We start from the raw sequence: 7,794 nt of genomic DNA on the forward strand, positions 1-7,794 counted from the left end.
CATTTTGCAGACTTTACCCTTTGTCAATTTTTTTCAAATTGTGTTGTTTAGATGGAGTGCAAGGGCGAATTGAGTGATCGCACATGCGCACTTCACAGAGTAAGCGTTACCTAACAGAAATATGCAAATAAATGCTTGAACGCGCCAATAGGATCGCACTAGTCTTATTTAGATTTTTTGTGTGTCTGCGGAGCAGAAGAAGCATGTTTTAAGACTAAAAAGATATTGGAGTGGAATGTTTCCTGTATGGATTTCTGTAGCAGGGCGCCTGTCAATGGGGTTATTTCTCGGGTGGCGCAAGAAATAAAGGCAGAGGATATAACTGAAGACCTCGATGGAGTGGTTGGTGCACGTCGACTGACCTGTATAGTAGATGGAGAAAATAAATGGGCTTCATCCATGCTACTGTTCTTTGATGAAGAGTCTCCATTCTTATATAAAGTTAGTATTCATGAGATACCCTATACAGGCTTTAATGTACAAGCACCTTCAGTGTCATGAATGTAAAAGATTTGGTCATGTTTCAAGTGTGCGCAGAAGGGAAGATGCCAGATGAAGTGAAATGCTGCAACTGTGGAGGTGAACTTGCACCTGAATTCCTGGAGTGCCTTTTTAGGGTTAAGGAGACTGAGGTGGCAAAAGTAAGGGGTGCTTAGCATGTATCCTATCTGGAGGCAGTGAGAAGATTGGAAGGAACGAGTGGCAGGGAAGAAACAATGGTAGAAGAGCCACCACGACCAGTGAAGTTTTCTCATCGAGCGAGGGATAGTGAAATGCTACATGTTACAAAGGTGGACTTTGAATAATTTATTTCAATGGTCATAAGAAGTCTAAGAAAATTGGAATCGTTGCAGCTAACATTTTTTGGGGTCTTCGTGATTTCATAGCCGAGGCCGTGAAGAAATTCTGTCGGTGAATGTTCCCACCATCACAGGCACCTGAGCCTGTGTAGGGATGTATTTTGGAGTGGACTGTGATTGAAGAAGTGGGGTACGTTTTGTTAGTTGACGTGTTTAATTTTGTATTTTGTATGATGTTGTTTTCCCGCAATGTTTTTTTGTCATTTCTTATTCAAGACCCTGTCCAGCTGGTGGCGGTAATGCACCATTAACATTGGATGCCAACCACCATTAAAACCCATCGAAGAAGTAGAATCTCACTAGCTCATTTATTTGTTTTTATTTTATTTAACCAGGCAAGTCAGTTAAGAATAAATTCTTATTTACAATGATGGCCTACCAAAAGGCAAAAGGCTTCCTGCGGGGACAGGGGTTTAAAAATATAAATAAAAATATAGGACAAAACACACATTACGACAAAAGAGACAACACAACACTACATAAAGGGAGACCGAAGACAACAACATAGCATGGCAGCAACACATGACAACACAGCATGGTAGCAACACAACAACAACATGGTAGCAACACAACATGGCAGCAATAAAACACGGTACAAACATTATTGGGCACTGTAACGGCTGTCTAATGCCTCCTCCTCGGATGAGGAGAAGGAGTAAGGGTCGGACCAAAATGCAGCGTTGTATGTAGACATAATGAATTTAATAAATGAAAGACGAAACACGAAGAACACTTGAATTGATTACAAAATAACAAACGACGTAGACTGACCTGAACAAGAACTTACATAAACACGAAGAACGCATGAAACAGGAACAGACTACCTAAACGAACGAACAAACGAAACAGTCCCGTGTGGTGCAAACAGACACAGGAACAGTCACCCACAAACAAACAGTGAGAACAGCCTACCTTAATATGGTTCTCAATCAGAGGAAACGTCAAACACCCGCCTCAAATTGAGAACCATATCAGGCAACACATTTAACCTAACATAGAAACACTTAACATAGAATGCCCACCCCAACTCACGCCCTGACCAACTAAACACATACAAAAACAAGGAAAACAGGTCAGGAACGTGACAGAACCCCCCCCTCAAGGTGCGAACTCCGGGCGCACCACCTAAAGTCTAGGGGAGGGTCTGGGTGGGCATCTGTCCACGGTGGCGGCTCCGGCTCCGGACGTGGTCCCCACCCCACCATAGTCAAACCCCGCTTCTGTATCTTCCTCCAAATGGCCACCCTCCAAATTAACCCCACCGGACTAAGGGGCAGCACCGGACTAAGGGGCAACACCGGACTAAGGGGCAGCACCGGAATGAGGGGCAGCACCGGACTAAGGGGCAGCACCGGACTAAGGGGCAGCTCCGGACTGAGGGGCTTGTCATGGCTGGCTGACGGCTCTGGCTGCTCATGGCTGGCGGACGGCTCTGGCTGCTCATGGCTGGCGGACGGCTCTGGCCGCTCATGGCTGGCGGACGGCTCTGGCCGCTCATGGCTGGCGGACGGCTCTGGCCGCTCATGGCTGGCGGAAAGCTCTGGCCGCTCATGGCTGGCGGAAGGCTCTGGCCGCTCATGGCTGGCGGAAGGCTCTGGCCGCTCATGTCTGGCGGAAGGCTCTGGCCGCTCATGGCTGGCGGAAGGCTCTGGCCGCTCATGGCTGGCGGAAGGCTCTGGCCGCTCCTGTCTGGCGGAAGGCTCTGGCCGCTCCTGTCTGGCGGAAGGCTCTGGCCGCTCCTGTCTGGCGGAAGGCTCTGGCCGCTCCTGTCTGGCGGAAGGCTCTGGCTGCTCCTGTCTGGCGGAAGGCTCTGGCGGCTCCTGTCTGGCGGAAGGCTCTGGCGGCTCCTGTCTGGCGGAAGGCTCTGGCGGCTCCTGTCTGGCGGAAGGCTCTGGCGGCTCCTGTCTGGCGGAAGGCTCTGGCGGCTCCTGTCTGGCGGACGGCTCTGAAGGCTCAGTACAGACGGGCGGCTTCGAAGGCTCAGTACAGACGGGCGGCTTTGAAGGCTCAGTACAGACGGGCAGTTCAGGTGGCGCTTGGCAGACGGACAGCTCAGACGGCGTTGGGCAGACGGGCAGTTCAGGTGCCGCTGGGCAGACGGGCAGTTCAGGCGCCGCTGGGCAGACGGCAGACTCTGGCCAGCTGAGGCGCACTGTAGGCCTGGTGCGTGGTGCCGGAACTGGAGGTACCGGGCTAAGGACACGCACCTTCAGGCTAGTGCGGGGAGCAGCAACAGGACGCACAGGACTCTGGAGGTGCACAGGAGGCTTGGTGCGTGGTACCGGAACTGGAGGTACTGGGCTGGAGACACGCACCACAGGGCTAGTGCGTGGAGGAGGAACAGGGCTCTGGAGACACACAGGAGGCTTGGTGCGTGGTGCCGGAACTGGTGGTACCGGGCTGAAGACACGCACCATAGGGCTAGTGCCTGGAGGAGGAACAGGGCTCTGGAGACGCACAGGAGGCTTGGTGCGTGGTGCCGGCACTGGTGGTACTGGGCTGGGGCGGGGACGTGGCGCCGGATATACCGGACCATGCAGGCGTACTGGCTCCCTTGAGCACTGAGCTTGCCCAACCTTACCTGGTTGTATGCTCCCCGTAGCCCGACCAGTGCGGGGAGGTGGAATAACCCGCACTGGGCTGTGTAGGCGAACCGGGGACACCATGCGTAAGGCTGGTGCCATGTATGCCGGCCCGAGGAGACGCACTGGTGGCCAGATGCGTTGGGCCGGCTTCATGACATCCGGCTCAATACTCAATCTAGCCCTGCCTGTGCGGGGAGGTGGAATAACCCGCACCGGGCGATGCACACGTACAGGAGACACCATGCGCTCTACCGCATAACACGGTGTCTGCCCGTACTCTCGCTCTCCACGGTAAGCTCGGGGAGTTGGCGCAGGTCTCCTACCTGACCTCGCCACACTCCCTTGTAGCCACCCCCCCAAGAAATTTTTGGGCTTGACTCTCCGGCTTCCAGCCTCGCTTACGTGCTGCCTCCATTCGCCGGGATCCCTCCTCACACTGCGCCAGAGAATCCCAGGCGGGCTCCGGCACTCTCCTTGGGTCGATCGCCCACCTGTCGATCTCCTCCCACGTAGTGTAGCCCAGATCCTTCTCCTGCTTCCGTGCTGCCTCCTCATACAGCCGCCTCTCGGCTTTAGCTGCCTCCAGCTCTTCACGAGGGCGGCGATATTCTCCTGGCTGTGCCCATGGACCTTTACCGTCCAATATTTCCTCCCATGTCCATGAATCCTGCGATCGCTGTTGCTTTCTCCCACGCCGCTTGGTCCTAAGTAGGTGGTTGATTCTGTCATGGCTGTCTAATGCCTCCTCCTTTAATGAGGAGAAGGAGTAAGGGTCGGACCAAAATGCAGCGTTGTATGTAGACATAATGAATTTAATAAATGAAAGACGAAACACGAAGAACACTTGAATTGATTACAAAATAACAAACGACGTAGACTGACCTGAACAAGAACTTACATAAACACGAAGAACGCATGAAACAGGAACAGACTACCTAAACGAACGAACAAACGAAACAGTCCCGTGTGGTGCAAACAGACACAGGAACAGTCACCCACAAACAAACAATGAGAACAGCCTACCTTAATATGGTTCTCAATCAGAGGACACGTCAAACACCTGCCTCTAATTGAGAACCATATCAGGCAACACATTTAACCCAACATAGAAACACTTAACATAGAATGCCCACCCCAACTCACGCCCTGACCAACTAAACACATACAAAAACAAGGAAAACAGGTCAGGAACGTGACAGGCACAGACAACAGCACAAAGGGCAAGAAGGTAGAGACAACAATACATCACACAAAGCAGCCACAACCGTTAGTAAGAGTGTCCATGATTGAGTCTTTGAATGAAGAGATTGAGATAAAACTGTCCAGTTTGAGTGTTTGTTGTAGCTTGTTCCAGTCGCTAACTGCAGCGAACTGAAAAGACAAGCGACCCAGGGATGTGTGTGCTTTGGGGACCTTTAACAGAATGTGACTGGCAGAACGGGTGTTGTATGTGGAGGATGAGAGCTGCAGTAGATATCTCAGATAGGAGGGAGTGAGGCCTAAGAGGGTTTTATAAATAAGTATCTACCAGTGGGTCTTGCGACGGGTATACAGAGATGACCAGTTTACAGAAGAATATAGAGTGCAGTGATTAATGTGTTTTGACTGTTATTGTTTTAGATACAAAACACAATTTAAAAATGTAAGTTAGTAAAACACTTTTATTTCACTAAATGTAGGCTAAATGCAAACACTTCTGGAACTTCTGGAAGCACAGACCCATCCTGCAAAGAGGCACAGAATACGTAGAGCACCCAAAAGATGTTTCTAAACATCTCCCAGTCTTTGCCCTGATGCACACCACACACCCTCTTGCACCCTTTAAACTTCACCAGGCAGTGAACCGCTTTCAAATGATGAGTAACAAATCTGTCCATACCCCCTGGTGCCACACTAAGCTTCTCGCTTCCTCCAACTGTAGCCATCACAAAGTGAATGCACAAACTGCATTTTTAATGCCTTCAGGGACCAGGACCTGTGATTTTTGCAAAGGGGCCTTTGCAGGGACCCCAACACTGGTCTACTGACACTGCCCTCAGTGTACCATACATAGGTATGGTACACCGCTTTGAGCCGCTCTGTAGTTACATTCAAATTCAACAAATGAGACCGAAAAATCGCACCAATTAAGCTGTGCGGTAAAATGGTGAGACTTGGGGCAGACACACTGCATGGAAACGTAGGCTCCCCTCTCTGGTGTGCTCTTCCTCGCTCTCCCCCTCCACGTCTTCCTCTCTAATACTTGATAGGGCCTCTTCGATACTTGTAAAATTATTGGGCCTCCTTGCACTTTCTCTTGATCTATGGGCCATAGAACTCTATAGGGCTTCTGTAACATTTTTACCAAAAGTGCTTTCTTGTAACGTGACTTATCTATTTGCACATCCCATGTCCACCTGTGAACCATTTTTATTGCTAGAAAACCGTAATTTAAGTAAATAAATGTTATTGATTTGGCAAATGGGCCTTCAAAATGTCCCATTCATCCTTATGGAATTACCCCTGATCTGTGTTTAAAATATGAAGACTTAGTAGTAGAGACTAGTCCTGAAATGGTGTTTAAAGTAGCATAATTGTATCTCTTTCCAACCTCAAGATAGGTTAATCTACTAAATACTGGTCCAAATCACCATACCACCCTGTGTAAAGTCAATTTAGGCACTGCATCCCAAGGCTTTGAACCAGTAATCAGTAGATTAGTTTTTTTTAACTAATTCAAAGCCCAATTTATAGCCAGACTCAGTAAGTGTAAATTCGAAGTCGGTTTGTGTTGGGGCAATGTAAAAAAATCAACGGAATATGTTAGCGTCAGACATACACAGCGAGGCCATCTGAATCATTGTTCTCGCGACAACAGCTCATCGATGACCGGTTTGAAAGGTGGCGGGAGCTCCGGAGTCAACGCCATCCGAGACGCGGTGCCAAAATGGCATTTCTGCTGGACAGGTAAGTTTGACACTAACCGATACAACTGATTTCTTGCTTGTAGCTAACGTTAGCTAATGTCTTCGTCAATGACTAGCCGGCAAAATAACATAATTAAGCAAACCATTACATTATTGTCTACTTCTAATGGTGACACTATTGAAACAAAGTGGTGGTTACATGGTCACAACGTTGTTACAAAATGACATGCTCTGCTCAGTTATTCTTTGCTCGATTACTACACTGAATCCACAGCTTTCTACACCAACTGTCAATTTGTTGTGTGATGTTACTAAGTAGCTACTGTTAGCTAGCTAACGTTATGTAAACATTGAGCAATCCATTTACAATGCCAGGATCTTTTGACAAATAGCATCTGGAATGTGATTGATATTGCAGTGGCAATCCCTTTCGTATTTCCCTCCATAGTTACCAGATTTGACTAAGAGGTCCATCCACCTGCACCCCTGCCCAAGTATGGAGCATTCGAAGTGCATTGGCATTGCTTCAAGCTTGAATGTGTCGGTCAGGTTAGATGGCATGACTTCGAACTAATTATAGCTTCTTTTTTTTACTTGTATGCATTGGTAACCTCCTCAATATCATATTATTTTACAGTGGGGATGACTTCCTAAAAGAAGATCCTGATATAGTGTTGATAAAACGTTTACAGGAGACAGGAGATCAAGTAGAGACAATAGGACGAGGTGGATAATTTTATAATAAGGCCGTTTTATTTAAGTGTAAAGATATCAGGCAAAAACGTGCACGGCCCCTTTCTGTCTAATTCTTATGGAATCGTCGGAGAAGAGGCCCCTCTAAGCAGTACATACAGATTATATAGGCAACAAGCAAAGTAGGTTGATCTTGTCGTCTGGCCTTCCGATTGGTCGATCTGGGTCGTGGGTAGTCCTGTTCGGCCTGATGTCGACGTTCCATTGGTTCTTCCCACAGTCCTTTGTCCTAGTCACATACAAAGGCATCCTGCATGTGCGTTTGTTTTCACAGGCCCTATTCATGGGGGAGGGGATGTGTGTGTGGGTCTGACAAAGTAGAGGGGATGGGTGCATGTTGTGCCAAGAATAGCTTATGTTGAGAAGTGGTTAAAACAAGTTACCAGTATCTTATACAATTTCTTACAAATCCCCCTCTTCACGTCTCACAAGAGACGTGACATAAAAGTAAAAAAAGACAAAGCTATGGGATAAAATTTGTCCGAGGACAAATTTTGTAATTCCCCCTCTTCACGTCTCACAAGAGACGTGACATAAAGGTTTCTTAGTCCTCAAATAGATAGACAGGTCCAGCTTCCCCATCATCAAGCAATGGGAACATTTGGGCCCTTTCCTGATTAGGGTCTATTGCGGCAGTGATAACACGGCTAGCAAGCGTCCGCGCACATGGAATGCAACAGCATCCACAAA

The sequence above is a fragment of the Salvelinus alpinus genome, chromosome 24 (assembly GCF_045679555.1).
Source record: "Salvelinus alpinus chromosome 24, SLU_Salpinus.1, whole genome shotgun sequence".
Classification (NCBI taxonomy): Eukaryota; Metazoa; Chordata; class Actinopteri; order Salmoniformes; family Salmonidae; genus Salvelinus; species Salvelinus alpinus.